General features: G+C 41.6%; 1 protein-coding gene across 10 annotated transcripts in view; it reads left to right on the top strand.

Moving 5' to 3' along the window:
• SPATA13 (spermatogenesis associated 13) overlaps nucleotides 1–21148 on the top strand; it is a 162415-nt gene that overhangs the window by 71564 nt on the left and 69703 nt on the right. Inside the window, exon 1 of one of the 10 annotated variants that reach the window (XM_053385875.1) lies at nucleotides 6088–6507. The exons of 6 other annotated variants lie outside the window; for them this stretch is intronic. The gene's annotated coding sequence lies outside the window, so the exon portion shown is untranslated. Of the gene's footprint in view, nucleotides 1–6087; nucleotides 6508–21148 lie in introns of those variants that run through there. 3 more of the 10 variants (XM_053385880.1, XM_053385885.1, XM_053385884.1) reach the window with 3 other exon arrangements.

Here is a 21148-nt window from a genome sequence, read left to right as displayed (position 1 = left end):
AGCATATGGGGATCTGGATTGCAGCCATTTCTTTTAATTGCATTCATATATCCCCACTCTTTTTTCATACTCAGTGCTAGTATTGTCTTGGTCTGGCTGTCCATACATCATTCTTTTCTCCTTGGTTTTTCTCTTTGGCTATTAGTGATGTGGGATTTATATTTGCTTTGACCTGATAAAATGTTAATTATAGTTCTGACACACTTGTTGAAAAAGTATAGAAATCATATGAGAATTAATCCACTATGCTAATATAACCATTAAATAAAAGAGCTAGGAGTAGCCAGGAAATCTACTTGTTTTGTTCCTTAATACAAAAGAGCCTAAGAAACACCCTCAGCCATGTTCTGTGAGCTTTGACCAAATAGGTTGCTTGCTTGAATTCATGACAATGCAAATAAGACTGTCCATTTAGGTCTACCTTTCCTATTTGGACATGCTTCTTTGGGCAGATGCTTATAAGCACTAGCTAGTGTATTTAAAAAATGTTTAGGGGTTTTATTAAACCAAAGCCCCATTAATTTCAGTGCTAAGATTAAGCACATAAAAGTGTTTTACTCACGACATATACAATTTTCAATCTTGGTTTAGTTAGTCAACCGAAAAGGTTTAAACTTTCAAGAAACATTAACAACTTGGCACAAAACGTAATGTAAAATAACAAGAAATCGTAGGACAGACCATCATTCTGGCCATCAGTCATTTGAACCTCCATAAAAGTGTTTGAGCCTGGTAGTGAATCTAAACACAGTAAGGACATTGTAATCAGAAAGTAATAACTTAATTGCCTGAGTGTCATCAGCTCCCCTGACCTGAGTTTAGCAGCCCCTCAAGCATGTTTTTTAATTGGCAGTGGCACAGAACCATACAGCCTATAGTCATGTGCTGCTTTTGCAGTTCACTTTTGTACCGTCCTTCTTTTAACTAGGCAAAATGTGAAAGTGGGGAAAGTTTGACATGGTTGCAGTGTGAATGTTGTTTGTATTTACTATGGTTTTTGGCCCAAAGGCCCCCAAAGCAATCCCCAACATTCAATAAGAACAACATGGAAGGATGGCGCTTGCAATATTTTTGGCCTCTTGGGATTTTATAAGAATTGATTCGGTCCTGCAAGTACTCAAGATATGTTAAATCTTACATTTAAATACTGAATGTATTCTAACTTATTGCAATATGTTTATAAGATAAAGTTTTTCTATTTAAAAAGGAGTTTGATTCAGTCCTGCAAGCTGTAAATTTTAGAACATATAGATATATGTACAAACATCTTTCCTCACCAGATTTCATGAAAGGTTTCCACAACTAGTCAGTAGATTCTTACTGATATTTTATTATTTGGTGCTCACATGAGTGAAGCCAGGATTTTTTTTGGGGGGGCAGGCCTTTTGTTAGGATGGAGGCAGAACCTCAGTTAGCTATCTATTTTTATTGATGTTTATTGATGGAGAGGCAGCTGCCCCTCCCTGCCCCCCTTGGCTATGCCCAAAGGTGCTCATAAGAAGAAAGTAAACATCCACAAGTACAATATTTTCGTTGAAACCTGCTCTAGATAAGCAAAACTAACATTGAGCGCATTCCCGGTATGTATTTTTCACTAGGAATGGTATGTTAAGCAGACCTAGTAGTATCTTATAAAATACGAGTCAGGGGAGTTGCATTTGTTGTCTCACTTGGACTATGTACACTTTAGCGGCTCAAAACGCAGTGCGGTTGCCCTCTCTCACCTGCTGCATTTCAACTCACATTCTTGCATTGCTGTACAAACCAGGGAGAGGGTGGGGATATATTCACTCGAAACCTAATTTGTTTCCCTACACCAAACTCCAATTCACTGAAGTTCTAATCTGCGTATGCACTGTAATTTGCACCTGCGCAATGACTGCCTGAAATAAATTCATGGAACAGGCTGAGTTGCAAAGAAGCAGCTCCTGATTCATAAGATGATCTTTTAGCCACTAGCTACACCAGTTCCTGGGGATGCGGGTGGTGCTGTGGTCTAAACCACAGAGCATAGGGCTTGCCGATCAGAAGGTCGGTGGTTTGAATCCCCGTGATGGGGTGAGCTCCCGTTGTTCGGTCCCAGCTCCTGCCCACCTAGCAGTTTGAAAGCGCGTCAAGTGCAAGTAGATAAGTAGGTACCTGGCTCTGGGAAGAAGGTAAACGGCATTTCCGTGCACTGCTCTGGTTTGCCAGAAGCGGCTTAGTCATGCTGTCCACATGACCCGGAAGCTGTCTGCGGACAAACGCTGGCTCCCTTGGCCTATAGAGCGAGATGAGCGCCACAACCCCAGAGTCGTCCGCGTCTGGACCTAATGGTCAGGGGTACCTTTACCTTTACCTTACACTAGTTCCTAGTCTTTTTCCTTGACCTCAGTGGAACTCAAAACTGTTTAACTGCTTAGATCATCCCTATCTAATAAATGGTGGACTAAAGGAAGATTATGAAGTTGTTATAATGATACTAGCATACCACTTGAAATATTTAAAGAGCTTCACATACATTATCTTAAAAATTATTGTTACAACTCTGCAAGGTAGGCCTATATTATCCCCATATTGCGGATGGAAGGGGTAGATAGGGTCTGAGAGATAGTGGCTTTCCTACCACTGTCTAATGCCCACATAATAAAGAGGGATTCCAGACTCACAGCTCAGACTTCGACCAACTACACCACCTTTCAACAACTGCTTCTACCTGCAGTGACCACCAGCATGTAATTACACCCATTCGCATCATCAAACACACTTGACACCTTTTACAAAGGCAAATGGCTTTAATCCGAATCTGAAAGTGATCTAGCAGCAGTATAATTTTAGCCCTTCATTCCTTGGAAGTGCTCACATATCTGCATGACAGATGGATGTGTCAAACAGGAGCTGGCAACTTTTCTTCAAATACTTACATTTGGTGAGAGGAAGGCTTAATGAGAGAGAAAAAGGAAATGGTTATTGCAGGGTGGACAGAATGTTCTGACTAGCTGAGATGCTTAGCAGCACAAATGAGTATCCAGAATGAACTGCAGAGATTTGCATCATTTGTGCTTTATGCCTCTGATGGCACCCTACCTGTACCCCAGTGTTTCCTGAGGGTGTGCCGCACAAGCGCCGGATGTATGTCACGCAAAAAATAATACTCTTCTTATTTGAATCATCTTTATAGGTGACTGCACATTGTAATATAAGTGGATTCTATGCCCATAAGGTGCCTCAATACATGCCAGGAAAATCCTGTGCAGCGTGGAGGCTACAGTCTGCCCATATATGGGCTGAAACATCATCCCATATGATTATGCTAGGATTCTTCACGTTCAGCCCAGCCCCAGTCCAAGTAACTGGAAAATCCCAGAAGCAGGGGTGTTGCTAGGTACCATAAAGTTCCTATGGCACACATTTGCATATGCTAGTTTCTATGAATAGATGCCTCTTGGTCACTTAAGATGGCTGGAGGATGGGGTTGTGCCAACAGTACACTTAGTGGTGTGCCCAATCGCCTTATAAGGCAGCCTTTGCCAAAATGGGGAGGCCAAGGTTGGCAAAAGCTGCAGTAACCAAAGTTAACTATATTAAAAAATAAGTGTAAGTCGAGGGAAGGCAGCAGGAAAGATGGGTCCCAGCAAAAGAAATATGAGCAGTGCTGTTTTTCTAGAAAAAGAGGTGCCGGAATTCACCATGAATGCCTATGTTGTTCCCTTATAACGGCAATGGTGCCCACCTGAGATGTGCCGGAACTGAGTTCTGGTGAGTTCCAGCTGAGAAAAAGTTCTGGATATGAGAATATGCAGGTTAGCAAACACCACCCCTTTCCCCCTCCCTCATGTTGAGTCAACACCTGGAGGGAAGGTGAGAACAGGTCTATAATGGGCATAAGAGTATGCTGCCCATTTTAATCCAGGAAAATGTACTCTGTTGTTGTTGTTGCTGAAAATGCTGTTGTACCCACCAGACATCCTGCCATTGAAAAGAAACTAATCTGCTTGCTTTTTTTGCCCAAGGAAAAAAAGGTCCCATTATACATAAGAAAACATGGCACATATTTTTTGTGCTGTCCATTTTTGAGACTTATCCTCTCTGCATCCACAAGGACTCAATGGTTTGTTACATGCTTGAAGTCATTTGTGGAGATTGGCAGAAATGTCTTAAACAAAATAGGGTTTAAGAATATTACCCTGAATGACTGAGCTCATGTGGCACTATTCCAAAACTGAATTGACTGTTTTTAGCATCCAGCGTCATCATAAAAAATTGTGGGCACCACCCCACAATAGGTGCAGGAGATTACCCTATTTAGATTTGCAAATTATATTGCACTTGGGCCAAAGATGACTAAATTCTGAGGATGAATGTAAAGAGGTTAGGGACACAGTCTTCCTAACCAGCTAAAAAAATATGTATAAGATCACATTCTGATCTTCACCTTAACTAGTTGAGAAGAACAGCCGCACACATGCACACATATCCGCTTTCATACTTACATTCGCCAGCGTGGATTAGGAAAAAATATCACGCTATGGGGAATAAATCAAGCCACCCTCAGGAGGAACCTGTGTGGGGGAAAAGGATAAACCCACTTTTCATCTTGACTGTGAGTATAATGGTGGCTAAAGGGTGTTAAGCAGCAAGTGATCATACTTAACTGAAGCTAAGTATGTTATTTTGGAAAAGCACAGGAAACAAATTTGACTTTCTCTTTTAAATTTAAATACAACACAAAGTGCCTTAAAGTGAAGAAAAAGGAAAAAGGGTATATTCCATCACAATAACAATTGTTAACAGTTAACAATTACAAATGTTGACCTGCTGTATTTTGTATAAATGGGTTCCAAATTTCATTATACTTTCGCACAAACTTGATTTTCATGATTAAAACTTATTTCAGCATGACATTTTAAGAGTTATGTAATCTTCTCCGAAGCAGATGAATTTGGCTGATGAACTTGGTTTTATCTGCTGGTGCTTATTCTGTTTTCTTTTGTAGTCTGTTTCTAAAGTTGATACTTAGTGGGCTGTGTTCAAAGGTGGCTTTGCCTTCACAGAAAGCACTTCTACTTGCACCATGTAGGCACCCAATTTTCACTGATACTTCTTACCTGCTGAACCCCGCTCCATGAAAAGCTCTTCCTGAGGACAGGGAGACCCACTGAAACAATATAGGATATGGTGCAATGGGCTTCCGTAGGCAGGCAGCATGAGCAAAAAGTGCTTGAGTGGAAGCACTTTGCAGTAAGACAAAGCCACCACTGGATATGTCCCAATATTTCTTACTTTAAAATACAACACTTGTAGAGAGTGGGGAGAAGTGATTTTGGGCTGGCATGACCAGTTCAGCCGCACTGGGTGCCGGCGCCACATGACGTACCACAACAATGATGTAAAACAGAGAGCGAGAGGTGGGGGGGGGGCTGAATTTTAGTGTCGCACAGGGTACCGCTGAAATTTGAGAGCCCAAAGTTTCCCTGTGGGGAGGATTATTATTATTTCTTAGAACCTACCCTTCCCTTCATGAGAAAAATAAAAATTGGTAAGGGGAATATTGACGTTGTTGTAATTGTACTGGATGTTCTGCCAACTTCCGAGTTTTGGGTTGTGGTGGCCTATAAACAATACAATTGGGATTGGTATTCTGAAGTAGGAAGGTGTGCCTGTAAAGAAAGGCAAAATTAATTAAAATAAAATATTTGGCATGATTCTGGAATTTGGGGAAGTAATGGCCTTTCCCATTCCCGGATAGGGATGTGGGGTTCTCTCTGTCTATCTCCTCTGCCCCCTCATTATGCTGGGGCGGAGAAGAATGTGAAGACACCTCAGGATCCCTTGTCCCCACAGAAAAGAATTGGGAGGGTTGGCATGGCCTAGCCTCCTGCAGTTCTCAGAATTGTGCCTTTTATTTCATTATGTTTTGCATGTAGCTACAGACTGCTACAGGCCGAGGCGTTCTTCCTTCCCATGCTGTTCATACAAAAAGAAGAAGGGGAGGGGAACCAAAACAACCTAGGGGTGGTTACTATGCCAACAAATTACGGGAACTGGGTCTATGATTCCTGAAGGAAAGAAGGCTGCAAGTCTTAAGATGGCAGAGGGAGGACAACAAAATTGAGAAGCGTGCTCGTTTCGTGTTTTCACACTCCGTTCCCAGTCCTGCCGCCGCCTACACTGGAGCGAGGCGAGGGAGGCAGGACTGGGAGCGAAAGAGGGAGGAGAGGTCGGCTCCGAGGCCGCTGATTGGCGAAGGAGGCTGGCTGCTGGAAACAGCGAGGTGCACTCCGTACTCAGAATCCATTTAAAAAGCTCCAGATACCGACTGCACTTCGCCCAGGCTTAGGAAGGGTAAATATTAGTCACAGGGCACGAAAGCTTAGCTGGTGGTTTAGGGCTTGCGGGGGAGAGGAGAGGCTGAAACAGTAACTTTTATTGATATGCTGCTGGGGAGGAAATAATTCGGGATCCGTTCCGTATTGCTGTGAGGAACTTGCAGGTGCCTGGGTTTTTTCCTGCCTTCTCCACAGACAGGTAAGAGAGGACTGTGGTGTTTGCCCACCTCTAACTTTTTTTTTTTTTTTGCTTTTCTCCTATTCTCTGGAAGTGTGTTGCAGCCGTTTAAAAGGCGAAGTGGGCTCACGGTGGCATGAGTCGTGGTTTGAGTGTGGCGATCAAGCTGCATCAGCCGGGTGCTTTTGCACCCAAACGCGTAGAGCTTTTTAAAAGTTCTGTTGCAATAGTGTGCTTGTGCTGCTGCTGCATCTACAGCGGAGATGGATAAAAACTGAAAGCCCGAGGGCGCTCACTGGAAAGCAAGTCTTCGTGTGCTCGGTTAGCAGGGCTCGAGGGAAGGTGTGTTGTGCGGGTGCTGAAACTTTACATACAAGTTTTATTTAAAAAACAAACCAACAAACCGAAAACTGGCTTTAAAGGACTGAAGCAAACTTAGCTTGCAATGGTGTATTTGGGTCCAGATGCTTAATTTTGATCACTGATGCAGTTTGAAATCTTCCAAAGTTCGGAATTTAAATGGATATACGAGGAATATGGATTTGTATGTATGTCTGGGTGCCTGTGGCTACAATGCCATTACAGTACAGTACTCGCTTATTTGGGAGTAACAATTTGACACAAACTCCTCCAGTGTTAATGAATCCGAGGCAGTCAAGGTTCTTAGTTAATGTATTCAGGATTAGGGTGCAATGTCTCTAGTAACTTCTAAAAAAACTGAATGGCATGCTCAATTACATGAGGAGAGTGTTATTTACTCAAGATTACCTTGATTTCATGGCCATAGGATGAATGGGCGGAAAGTGATTTGTGCAAATTTTATCATCATAAATAACATAGGATTTGGATGACGGAATATTTATGATGTGGATTATCTGTATGTACTATACCTACTTGATAAAAACTGAACACACCACCTGTGAGTTAGGCAAGCACTGATAATGTACATGCCCAGTATTCCCACTTCTCCTTTGACATTCATGTTTCATGTGGTGTTAAATTAGTGAAGTGGGGAGAATGGATTGGCTGATGAACAACAAAGTATAGGGGAACATAAGAACATTGTTTAAACACGTTGCTGAGTTTTAAAACAGGGCAAATCCATTCAATACTCTCCCTTCTATCCCTCTAACTCCTCCCACCCACCTGTCTGCTCCTTCGGTCTTCCCCAAGTTAACTTCACAGCTCTTAGCTGAGCTTTCTGTTTAGACCAGGTACGTATCATACATTTAAGGGACACCCTGCTCTGGGACTGTAGTTTGTTAAGGGTTGTCACTGTAGCTCTGTGAGGGGTGGACTACAGTTTCCAGGATTCTGTGGGGGTGGGAATGTACTTGAAATGTAAAGTGCATATGCAGCCTCTGTACCATTAAGCAAACTCATGTGTTCCAAGAAATAACTGAAAATCTTTATTAAAAGCTTGAGATGTAATCCATGCAACCAGGCATCCTGCTTTTCCAGGCACATGTGCGCTATATGTACAGTTCAATTTGTATAGGCCCTTGCTGACACTAACATGAACATATACAAGTTGGGAGCAGGGATAATGTATTTGACCCTGTTTCTCTAAAGTGTATGGCATGTTGGAGGTAAGGGATGCTAGAATATCTTTTGGTGCAAGGCCCTCATGATTTTAAATTGCTTCTGTTCCCAATAAAACAGAACAGCTAGCAGGGCAAGACTGGTAAATGTTCCCAGCTAATTCTACAAATTGCAATATTATTTCTCCATGGTCAAGCTCCCCACATAAGAGGAATTGAGTGATGGAGCAGACAGTGCTCATGTGCTTTTGGGTAGTTCTCTTGTGAATTCTTAAGTTGATGAACGGGACAAGGACACAGCGGCTCCTTGCCACAGATCCTAGGTTTTTAATTTTATGTGGCTTTTAGTGTGTGTGCATGTATAATTATTGTAAACCACTTTGATATTTTAAAAATGAAATTGCAGTATACAACTAATTAAACAAACAAAATAGAGGCCTGATGAAGATGTTCCCTTGCCTTTCTCTTCCTGTCTTCAACCAGTCGTAACAACTGGGCCTCTTGGAGAGGAGGTTGGGCCTCCAGATTACTTCTCACCTCTCCTGCTTTCTACCCTGGTTCCTTAAAAGACATCACGACAGAGACCACAGAGCATTCTTTTGAAATTTTAGTGGTTTCACATATGTTAGTTGGCATAAGGCATGATGGTAAATGAAAGCTTGTAGAAGTTGTTCAGGAACAGTTTATCCGTGTGAAAGTATAACTCCAGCAAACCTGCCAGGGCCAGTTAGACCTTAGGTGATCTCCTGTGCAATTGTTGGCAGGCTATACAATGTTAGGCTGTTTGGGTCTACTGTAATTCTTGCATCTAATTTATTCAGGATTTCAGAAATCCTGTGAGCAATGTAGCTTTCTACTTGGGCCCAGTTTCTTTTCCCTTGCTATCAACAACCAAAGCTGGGTGCATTCGTTATGCTTCATAATGTACTACCTTTTCACTTTATCAGAGCCTGGAGGAATGTGCTGCCAAGGAGATACATTACTGTGTTTAAGACCTTATCTATTGATTTATATTTGGCTTGAATCTATTTGCATTACTGAAATAATTAGGATACTAATTTTGTGCAGAAAAAGATTTTGCCAGGAGTATTCTTTTAGATCAGGGGTGGGAAACCTATGATTCTTCAGATGTTGTTGGACTTGAGTTCCCATCAGCCACTGCCATTATGGCAAATGGTCAGAGATTATGGGAGTTGTAGTCTTAACAGCATCTGGAGGGCCACAAATTCCCCATCCCTGGTTGACCTGAATAAGGTATTAGTGAGGAGTGAGGGGTGAGGCAGCCTACATGTTACCACAAAGGCCTCTTCATTCCCAGTGAAGAACAGAAATTCCCAGTATCAGCCTCTGTGAAAGGCAGGCAAGAAGAGGCTTGGGGATTGGCTAAATGAGGTGTAGTTAGAACTTTCTCCAGTAGCATAGATATTCCTTGCCTCTGCTGCTACAGAATATGTTCCAAGAAGTACCCAACTTGTACATTCCCTCAGTTATCCCAGGCACAGGTCCACACTGTAAAGCTTTGTGTCTCAGCACTCTTTCTTTTAACCCTAGAGTCCTGTCCCGTCCCCCACTAAAAATCCCCTGTTAAAACCGCAGCGAATGGCAATTCAGGAATTCAGGTTCTCCGCAGATTGCCATTTGCTCCAATTCAAGAAGTAAAGAGCAGGTTTTCGCAGGGAAAGCTCTAGAGTGAAAATCAGAGTGCGTGGAAATGCAGGATGTGGTTTGGAGGAAAGGTAAGTGTGGATAAGCCCTAAGTTTCTAATTCAGGTTTATCGCTATCCAAACAACACCTGCCTTGTACATCTAGGATCAGATAGACTCAGGACTAGTCTTCACACACAACAGTTCTTGTAAGCGATGGATGGGTGAAAAGTTAGAGATCACCACACCTTTATAAGATGAAGAGATAAAGTTCATTACTGCTCATTATTTAGTAACTGGGAGGGGAGAGCACCTACTTACAAATTAGGCCTGCTTTTCAAATCTCCTCAGCCCCTGTTTCTCCAAACATGAACATGGCCTCAAGGTGAGGAAGCTTTCTCTCCTTCTAACCAAGAAACTGTGTTCCCACATTTCCCCTATGAATCTGACTTGTGTCTCAGAAAAATGTCACTGTGTCCCTTGAGTACAGGAAGAGGGGGCATTGTTTGCTCTCCCTTAGGATAATCCTGTTGATGCTCATGGCTATCACAACATTGTTCTCAACACTTGACTTTCCTCCATAGGAATAATCAGATACAACCCTTTATTTCTGTGCTAACATTAGATGTATGGTTTTATTTTCCAAAGAACTAACATCTCAAAAAAATAGCTCTTGGCCAAGAGGTGGCCTGCACATATAAGGAAAATGCACATATAAGGAAATTTGACCAGGGCTGGAATGCTTAGGTAATTGATTTGCCGGTTAGCTCAGCTGGTTAGAGCATAGTGCTGACAATGCCAAGGTCACGGGTTTGATCCCCATGTGGGTGCATATTCCTGCATTACAGGGCGTTGGACTAGATGATCCACAGGGTCCCTTCCAATACGTATGTTTCTATGATTCTATTGGGACAAAATGCAACGCTAGACATTGGTGCAGACCCACCATAGAAATAGGAAGAAAAGGGGCATTAGGCCTACAATTGTAAACATACACACTGGATAGTAAGTCCCATTGGACAGAGCGTGACTTGCTTTTAAATTAAATTTTAAAATAAATAAAAAGGATCAACTGCTTGTTGGTTAAAAAAATTCTCGAACAAATATGCACAGGATTGTGCTGCACATTAAAAAAAAGACAAACTCTTAAATGCTGCGGTGATGAGGTTTAATTGATCTTAGCAATCTATGTGATTATCCATACACAAAAACATATTCTAATCGTTGATCTGTCAGCATAAGGTGACAAAAGTCCAATTTTTGTAAGATTAATCAACCTGTCACACCTACGAGTAACACCTGAATCAGCACACAGTGCAGTAATAAGGGATCACTTTTCCCTACCTTTTTTGCTTGACTCCACTGAACCGCCACTGCCCAGCTGTGTCAGGCATTTTGTTGAGAACTAAATTGGACCCTGCTGCCTTTAATAACATTTTAATGGCTCAAGCCGTGTATATCCGGCTCCTTGTAGTGTTTTTAAAAGGTCCCCACCTAGCTTCGAATGAATGCTTCAACTTATAAAACAAAAGCTTGTGCGTGTAGGGTTGTTTTCAACTCTTTTTTAAAACGCCTAATGCAAAATTCACACTGGTTTCCCTAAAATAAAAATGAGCTTCTGGTGGCTTTTCTACACTTCAGACTTCTTTATACGCTGATTCTGGCAGTAATTATAAAGAAAATGTAGTCCTGTATATATATTTTTAAAAGAGCATCAACGTTCTGCCTATACTTTCCCATGTGAGGTGCAGTCTTAAAAATACCCAGAGATTCACAGGCCACCTTTTCTCTTTTATTCCATGGGAACCATCATAGGAACATATAAAGCTGCCTCATATGGTGACAGACCATTGGTTAATCTAGCTCAGTACTGCCTGCACTGACTGGAAGTTGGCTCTCCAGGATTTGACAGAGTTTTCTCTCATGCTCACCTGAAGATGCTGGGGAGTGAACCTGGGACCCTCTGCATTCAAAGCATAGACATAGGCATAGAATTGTAGAATTGGAAGCATCATCTAGTCCCACTCTGCAATGGAGGAATATTTCACCCAATGTGAGGCTCAAATCCACGACCCTGAGATTAAGAGTCTCATGCTCTACCGACTCAACAGATGCTGCCTATGGCCTATACCTCTGCTAAGTAATTTTTTTACTGTTCTACCCATTTTCACTGATCAGAGAAAAGAGAAGAACCCTGGGAAAAAATAAACTACTTTGTCTTTTGCCGCCCAGTACAGCCTGAAATATCATTCATGTGCAGCAGTAGAAACATGCCAAGTCCATCTGAGAAGTAGGCGTCCTTCTACATCTGATGTCAGATACAGACAGCACGTTCACAAGATTTCCTGTCCTTCAGGGCTGTGGTTCAATTAATTACTAAGTTGGGCAGGTATGAACCACTTCAGCGCCATAAAGCTATGATTTAAACAAACAAGCAAACAAGCATGAAATATTTCCCCATATGTATATACTATATGTGAACATTGGTTCCTGACATTCCATCCTACAGCATACATTTTAAGCTCATTTTAGGCATATGACTTGCCCCAAAGAATCCTGGGGAACTCTAGTTTACCCCACTATAAGGAGTTAGGTGTCTTCTGGTAGGAAATGTTGTTTGGGCTGACTTGTCCATGTAGAGTTAAAAAAAAAGAAAAGAAAAAGTGGAGAAAGAATGGTTGGATAATGACAAATTTAGGAAGGAAAGAACAGGGATCCCCAACCTTTTGGGCCTTGAGTACTTCTAATAAACTCTTGTGGGCACCATAAAATACCCATTTCACAGAATTATATCTGGTGATACACACACACACACACACACACACACACACACACACACACATTTCTTGGGCACCTTGTGGGGGACTCCTGCTCTAAGATGTAGGCCCAAACATGCATGAGAGACATTGTATGAAGGTATCTGATAGGGGGTAACTTTTATAGAGAAAGTTTTGATACAGTAGAAAGGACACAGCATGGTATGGACTATTAACAGTTATCAACAGCACATTCAGGTGCAAACCAAATGCAAAACAGCTAATGCAGACTAATTTTCTATATGTCAGTCACAGAGAGTCCCACCAACAGAGCTGGGGAAGATGTCATGTAGATTAATTGTTTCCAGCTCTTTTCCTTTTCTCTTTGCCCACTTTAATGCTGTGTAATAGTTTTGTGTCCCGCTGTACTAGTGTGCATAATCACTAGCTGTTCAAACACTGGCCTCCCCAGTTAAAAGGATCTTGCTGTCACAATCTGTACAACGCAACATGCAATGAGAAGCGTGGTTTACAAAAATGTAGATAAAGCTAACTCAAATTTTCAGTGTGAATCATTCAAACTAAGTTGTTTTAGTACTGTTTTGGGTGTTTAGTACAATGTTGACAACATACAGTGGTACCTCGGGTTACAGACGCTTCGGGTTACGCGTTTTCAGGTTATGGACCGCGGGAAACCTGGAAGTACCGGAAAGGATTACTTCCGTGTTTTGCTGCTCACGCATGCGCAGAAGTGTCAAATCGCGTCACGCACGTGCGCAGACGTGGCGCTTCAGGTTACGAATGCTGCGGGTTGCGGACGTGCCTCCATCATGGATTATGTCTGCAACCCGAGTTTCCACTGTACTGTATTTACAGATTTAATGCTGAAAGGCTATTTGCATTGACATTAGGGGAACATAAGGAGGTCAGACCAAGGATCTTTCTACTCCAAGATCATCTTGTTCTTGGCCAACCAGTTGCCCATGGGAAGCCTACAAGCAGCACCTATGTCAAATAGCACTTTAGCTACTTGTGATTCCCAGAAACTGATATTCAGAGGCATATTGCCTCTGACAGTGGAGGGATGTGTGTGTATTCAATCAGTGAGAGAGTAATGGGAAAGAAAAGAAAGAAGAAACAAAGAATTAAAATTGTGATAAAATAGAGTACAGTGGTACCTCGGGTTACATACGCTTCAGGTTACAGACTCTGCTAACTCAGAAATAGTACCTCGGTTTAAGAACTTTGCTTCAGGATGAGAGCAGAAATCGTGCGGCGGCATCAGCGGAAGGCCCCATTAGCTAAAGTGGTGCTTCAAGTTAAGAACAGTTTCAGGTTAAGAATGGACCTCCGGAACGAATTAAGTATGTAACCAGAGGTACCACTGTATATGGGTATATAAGCAATCAGCAGTTTTCCATTAAATGTAAAAGTATTAACAAGACATTATACTTTTTGTAAATAGATTCCAAATATAATTATATTTATCCATACACAATCTGTGTCTAAAAGCAATCTGTTGTATGTTGAGTTGTCATGTCTTCTATTCATTAATCAAAGGGGACCATGGTATTATATTTCAAGTGAATTAATATCAGTCTTTTAGCAGAAGTAAGGGCGCAGAGAGTCTATTTCCGTTGAACTGTGGTCAAACCCCATATAGTTGATATATAGTTTAAAACAATGTTATCCTCTGAAAATATTTATATTTCCCCCCCAAAACAATTTTTATGCATCTTAGTACTTTTCTCCAAAAAGGTAAAACATAACCATCATGGCTAGTAGTCATTGAATTGTATCCAAGTGAGGACTTTTAAAGTGTGAATGTCTTTAAATTAGGGCTTCAAACCTTGATTAACAGTACAAACCTATGCATGTTGACGCAGCACTGTGACAAAATGGAGCTTACTCCCATAAAATTTGTGCAAAAAATAGAACTGTAGCCTAAAAGGCGAGATGCCTGAACAACTAGATGATCTTTCTTTGATGGACAGCTTTATTTTTAAATACTAAAAGATGAAGATAATAGGTTTGTTTTAGGAACGTGCAGAGGTTTGACACTGCTTAATGTACAAAAATACTACTCTTCTGCACATGTATACTTCCCGAAAGGTGTTTGCATTAGCCAGAGCTCCCTTAATGAGTTCCATTGTAGTTAAGAAAGATTGTCTATCACCGAATGATATGCCGCTTACAAGTTAGTATGAGTGTTAATGAAAGGCAGATTGGAACAGATGGTCTGTGCAATACAAAAAGTGCCACCTTATCGGCACGAAGTTATTCTTGCTGGCAAGCAGCACCAGTTTAGGGAGGAAAATACGTGCATCATTACCAAGTATTACATGCCTCGCTTGATGAGAGCACAGTATTGCCTTGAAAGTTCTGTTTTGACTAGGGAGGAAAAACAATAGCTTCTGCAAATCTTGCAATGTGACCTCAAGGTAAGCATAATTTTCCTGGAACTGATGCATAAACAGATTTTCTGCAGTTTTGCATAAGCGGAGTTTTGCATTGTATATGATGACCCAAATTCTGCAGCAGATATCTTCCATTTTCAGTTTAGTCCCACAGGTTTCTAGAGCTTACTGAAACTTATATAGGATATAGGAAACTACATCAATATTGTTCAGGTATTTGAAGTGCTCACTATTAGAGAAGTAACGAAGAGCAATGTTAATCATGCTAATTACTACGGTCTCCCAGAAAACTCCAGAATCCAGTCCTTTCTAGAAGCATGCCAGATATGATTTGGGAGTCCCTTCTTCTCCCAACAGCACATACTATTGACAAAAGAGTCATCCTGACTTCTGTAAACTTGTCACCTGTGTGGGATTGCCACCTTTTGTTTACAAAAATATTGGCATCTAAGATGGAATGCTTCAGAGCATGTGTAAAATTCCTTTGCAATAGATAAACAAGCTTTCAAAAAGACAAAAGTGCCTCTGAGCATGTGCAGATTGCCTTTTATTTGCAGAGACCTGTCAAGAAACTGTAGAAACTGGTGTCTTGTGCTTCAGCTGCCAACAGAGAATGGTAGTAGTGACCCATCAGACACAAAACTGCCTGAGAAGTGGCCTTGGATGACCAGGCAGGCAGGCAGTATCAGCAAATTTCACATATAGGAGTGAGATCGAAGAGTAGACTGGGTCAGGGATGGGGAACTTATGACCCTCCAGGTATTACTGGACTCCAGCTTGCATCAGTCCCAGCCAACAAGGCAAATAGTCATGGATGGTGGGAGTTTGAGTCCAGGAACACCTGGTGGGTGGGTGACATGTGTTCCCCACCAGAGCCTAGGAGGGTGTCTGTCATCTGTCCTCTGTCTCTGTATAATTGAGTTCCGCAGAAACTGCAAGCTTATTCCATGCTGTGATAGAAAAAGCAACTGGTCATCTTTCCCAGCATAGAAAAGAGTGCATAGAAAGAGTGCTTGCTTTCTTGCTGTTTAGAAGCACCATGACATAAGGTGGTTAATGCTTACTTGAGTAAATAATTATTAGGCTATTAGTTAAATTGGCCTCAGAGGGCCAAGGGCTACCAGTGAGAAACCCAATATCATGGAGCATTAGTTCTTTCCATTGAGCCACATTCTAGCTTCCAGAATAATGGTGGTGTTAATTAAAGGGGGAACCTTTCTATGGATTTTAAGGTGCAAACTAATGAAGGGTTATAAGAGGGTGCCAACCTTACTACTGTAATAGAATACTATGTTTGACAGCTGTGTGCAGTGTTGTGAACTGATCTCTACTGAGAAAATTTTCAGATCTTATTCCTGAGGCTACTGTTGTAGCTTTATGAGAAAACTCTTAAGTCCCCAAAAATGTTTGCACACAGCAAAGAAGGAATATTTTTTACTTCTTAAGGATACAGACATACAAACGTATGTAACATCTACTGAACTTTGCTCATTTGTTGTGACAAGTACTCTTAAACAGTTTATGATTAAAGTTAAGCATAAATGTGAATGTAACTACAATACTTCCCCTTCAGTGTTTAGTATTGGGCTGCTATTATTATTATTATTATTATTATTATTATTATTATTATTTACCTTTTTTCTCAGATGGGACTCAAGAACTGCTAAAAACCTAGAAAAAATTCATTAAAAACAATTAAGCATGTTTTTATATATGTATGTAGAATAAAACTACATACATATATAAAATCTATTAAAACCATACTAGTAAAAACAGCACTGCACCAGACTACCTACACACCATACATTTAAAGCACATTATTCCCCCCTCCTCCAAGAATTGTGGGGGCTGTAGTTTGCTAAAGGTGCTGGGAATTGTAGCTTTGAGAAGTAAACTAGAGTTCCCATGTTCTTTGCAGGATGTCTGTGCTTTAAATGTATGTCTTTTAAAACCAGACAAACCTTTTTTGTTCAAACCAGTGTCTAAGACTCTTTTGGACACACCCCAACCTGGGCTAGCTCCCAAAGAGGATTGTCAGTACTGTGTTTGCAGGTACTTCTGAGAAGAAATATTCTTTTTGTAGGCTGTTATCAGACACTACTTTGTCCACAGAGAGCCTCAAATTGGTCTCTTGGTGGCATGTAATAGATAGAGAGCCTTTTGTTAAGACAAGGCTCCACAACAGTGGGCCAAAGTCTTGCCTTCCTCACTCAGTCATCTAAGTAGTGCTATCAGATACCGCTAGACTACTCTGTTTATAAAAGGGAAGGCTAGGCTTAGCTCTCCACAACTGTTTGTTGTCATACAGAATATGTGACAAGAACATTTGTTGTTATTACAAGTTGTTGTCTTAATTAAAAAAATTTCCCAGTAAATTTGAGGAGTAGAGGGTTTCGTAGTTAAAGCTATTCCAATTAGGATTTTAGCCTTCTTTTAAAGTCCTTGGAGGGGCAGTACTTTGCTACCTTGCCTAAATATTTCTGCAGCATCCCCCAAGTGTTTATCTTTCATCTGTCTCAGCAGTTAAATCCCACAGCTGTTAAGATGAGAAGATAAAGGATGTTATTAAAAATGGGAGAGCAGCACATTGCACATAATCAGATGTATCTAGGAAAAATGAAAATAGCACATGTAAGCAGTTGCAAGCCAGGCAGAGAGGAGCAAATAGGTGTTGGAGTATTGGAGAACAAGGATCGTCAGGTCCCATTCCTTTTGTAAGCATTTATTTGTCAAAACCATGAGCCGTAACAGGTCCAAACCTATAAAAATAAACTGCGTTTACCATTCCCTAGCCATGCTACCATTCCATAAACCATACTATCATGCACCACAAGAAAACCAAAGTCTGTGATTCTGTTAGGAAGTAAGTGTTCTAATATTGAGAACTGAAACTGTAGGACAGTTGTCTTGTTGAAATAAAAAGACCATATAAAATCATTGCCCTCAAAGAAGACTTGTTTGTCAGGATGAAAGATGCAGTTACCACACAAGAAGAGCCTGCTGGGTCAGGTCCCATCTAATTCAGCATCTGAGCATAACAGCACTTTCCCATCCTGCGGTTTTCAGGAACTGATATTCAGAAGTGGAAGTAGAACATAGTGCCATGAGTTTGTGGATGCTAGACATCCTAAATTCCTGGATTCAGTAAATGTCAGTATTTAATCAATGCTTGGAGTGTTATCTTGATGCCATTTCATTATCTAATGAAATCCTAACAAAGGCTATTTCTCCACTTAGAAGTTAAACTTCTATATTTATTTCTTCATCGAATGAATGAGTTTGTGGAACCGATTCCCATCTGCTTTAGGAAATATATTGCATCGTTTCACCTCCTTAATCTGCATGTCCCAGAGAGAAGTCAACCCTTTGTAGAGGAAACCAACCACTTCAACATCGGAGTTGTCCTTTGGTATTCTGGCTCCTTAGGTTGTTAATGGAAGACTTAGTACTTTGTTCCAACTGTAGATAGAAAACAACCCATCAAAGCAACAGCAACAAAATCTCTAGTGGTCTCATGCTAAAACATTCTCCCCAGTTAGAATCTTCGCTAAGGTGATTTGTCACACAACCACGAGAAAAGGTAGCAAGAGGCAAGGCAATGTCTCCTCAGTTTGTTTGGGTACTACTGTTTCCCCCATCATCACTTAAGAGACTGGTTGGCCCATTCAAACTGGTCTAGTAGTTGGGTGGCCTTAATTCTCAGGTGTCTGTGGAGTTCTTTTGGAAGGGTTGACTGAAAATGGACCTGGCTAGGATCTCTTGTAATTCCTATCCAACTAAGCAATTTTACCAGCTCATTCACACTCCTACAGCAACAATGCCAGAGCGCAAGTGGAGAAGGTCCAAGGTTCAATCTCTAGTATTTCCAGATAAAAGGATACGGTAGCAAGTTGTGGGAAATACTTTTCTGCCTAAGATCCTAGAAAGCCATTCCCAGTCTGAGTAGGCTTTACTGGGTTAGGTGGACAAGTAGTCTAGAAGGCAGCTTCTTATATTCTCTATGTAGCTCTTCATAATTAGTAGATAATTCCATCCCTGCCTGAGCCACTCACAACTTGCATAATATTTAACTAGGCATCTGGAGGCAACAAATCCCTTTAATTAAATGAATTGGTTGGTTCACCCCCTCCTTTCCTGTGGATTTAATTTAATGTGTACAACAATGTGTTCTGTCCTTTCGTATGTGATACTAGCGTAAAAATAATAATTTATGAAATAGAATCCTAAATTATGCTGGGCTTCGCCTTTGTTTGTTTTGGATGTTGCGATTTTGTAAGTATATATTTAACTTGGTGATCTAATACACTGGTTTGCACTAATGTGTTACGCATTAACTCAGGTTTCACATTTATGCAGGGCTACTGCTAGAAACAACAGGCTCTCGACTCCTGTGTCCTCATCACCTTGTAAGTTTCAGCCAGCGAACACCCAGGCAACGGCGAGCATTTAATGATCAGAAGCCAAACAAAACAAAATTTCTGCTCCCAGTGGAGAAGGGTTCATTTTGCAGCTGTGAGATACTTCCATGTCCTGAGGAAATCAGTAGACTTTCACTCTACTGCTGTCTTGAAGATTTAAAAAATGTTATGTAGAGCATAACTTAATGACTTTCAGAGCTTTACTATTTTCTTCTCAGTCATTCTGTTTTAATTTCTTTCTTTATTTTTTACTTTTTCTAGCAGAGTGGGTTTTGGGTTTTGTTTTGTTTTTTAGCTATGCATGTGCCAAAGTTCTGCTTTCGGGTGGGGGTGTGTGCTTTGGAGTTACCATTCTTGCCCCTGTTTCTAGGGAGAGGCTTGCAAATGTCTCCCTTTCAGGCTTTCCTGGCAATAGGCGTCTCTTGGGCTATGTGTGCGGAACGGCTTCATATATGCCAAGTTTCAGCTTCCTGGATGCTCTGGTTGTGTTGTGCAAAAGTCAGAGGTTCCTGCATACACTGTCACTTCCCACATGCATCTATCTGTCCTCCAGCCAGCCAAGCAAGAGGCAGAACCACAGGGCAAGGACATATTCCAGCCGGCAAAAGCACTCAGGGAGGATATAGTGCTGGGCCACTGCAGCATGGGGAGAGGGGGCTTGGTCTGGAAAGCAGTGTGTCCTGGGATGAGTCCCAGGGGCCAGACAGAAAGCCCTAGAGGGCCACATTTTGACTCTGAGCCTGGGATTCTCCACACGTGTGTGTTGAGTGCATGTACCTGATCCAACAATATCATGTGCAATATATAATTGCTCACCTGGTATGGAGAAGGCTCTTTTGCCTTTTGACAGCCGCATGATAATTCCTACTGATGAATCTTTCCCCCAGCATGGGTATGCAGTGATGGGGAGAGCTTCTGCTAAATGATGCCCAGTTGGTAGCTCTTAAAAGCTCACATCCAATTCTAAGGAGGAAAAATGGCAGTAGCAGCCCCCCAAATTCATTTCCTTTAATGTTGTGAAAAAGTGTATGTGTGGATTGAACTGAGGACTGGTTTAATGCAAGTTCACTCATTACAGTGGTACCTCGGGTTAAGAAACTGTTCTTAACCTGAGGTACCACTTTAGCTAATGGGGCCTCCTGCTGCCGCTGCGCCGCCACCGTGCAATTTCTGTTCTCATCCTGAAGCAAAGTTCTTAACCTGAAGTACTATTTCTGGGTTAGCAGAGTTTGTAACCTAAAGCGTCTGTAACCTGAAGTGTTTGTAACCCAAGGTACCACTGTACAGTCATACCTCAGGTTAAATATGCTTCAGGATGAATATTTTTGGGTTGCGCTCCGCGGTGACCCAGAAGTAATGGAGCGTGTTATTTCTGGGTTTCACCGCTCACGCATGCGCAGATGCTCATAATGACGTCACGCGCATGCGTGGAAGTGGTGAATCATGACCCGCGCAGAAGCGTGGATGCGGGTTGCGTTCGCTTCAGGATGAGAACGGGGCTCCGGAACGGATCCCGTTCGCATCCAGAGGTACCACTGTACTTGTCCAATGTCTTCTAAACTGACATCTTTTAAAATTTGCACAGGAGTCACCATGATAATAACTTCATGCCTTAAAAAAACACACAAAGCAAATCAACTGTTATTTCATGCAGCGGTAGTATCTGCTACAGGGATAAATACCAGTGTGGTATTTCTTACAATGCACATGTAGAGTGTGAATGACCGTCCTTAAATCAGGGGAAGGGGACCTCAGTTTAGTGGCCCAAATGTGGTCTTCTAGCCTTCTCTATCTGTCCCTAGCGACTCTTCCCATGCCACACCGCTCTCCGGCCTTGTGTCACATCCCCTGTGAGTGCTTTTGCCTGGTTGGAATATGTCCTTGAA

Source organism: Podarcis raffonei, chromosome 4 (genome assembly GCF_027172205.1).
Source record: "Podarcis raffonei isolate rPodRaf1 chromosome 4, rPodRaf1.pri, whole genome shotgun sequence".
Lineage (NCBI taxonomy): Eukaryota > Metazoa > Chordata > Lepidosauria > Squamata > Lacertidae > Podarcis > Podarcis raffonei.
Note: the sequence above shows the minus strand (reverse complement) of the source record. Positions and strands in the feature narration are given on the sequence as shown.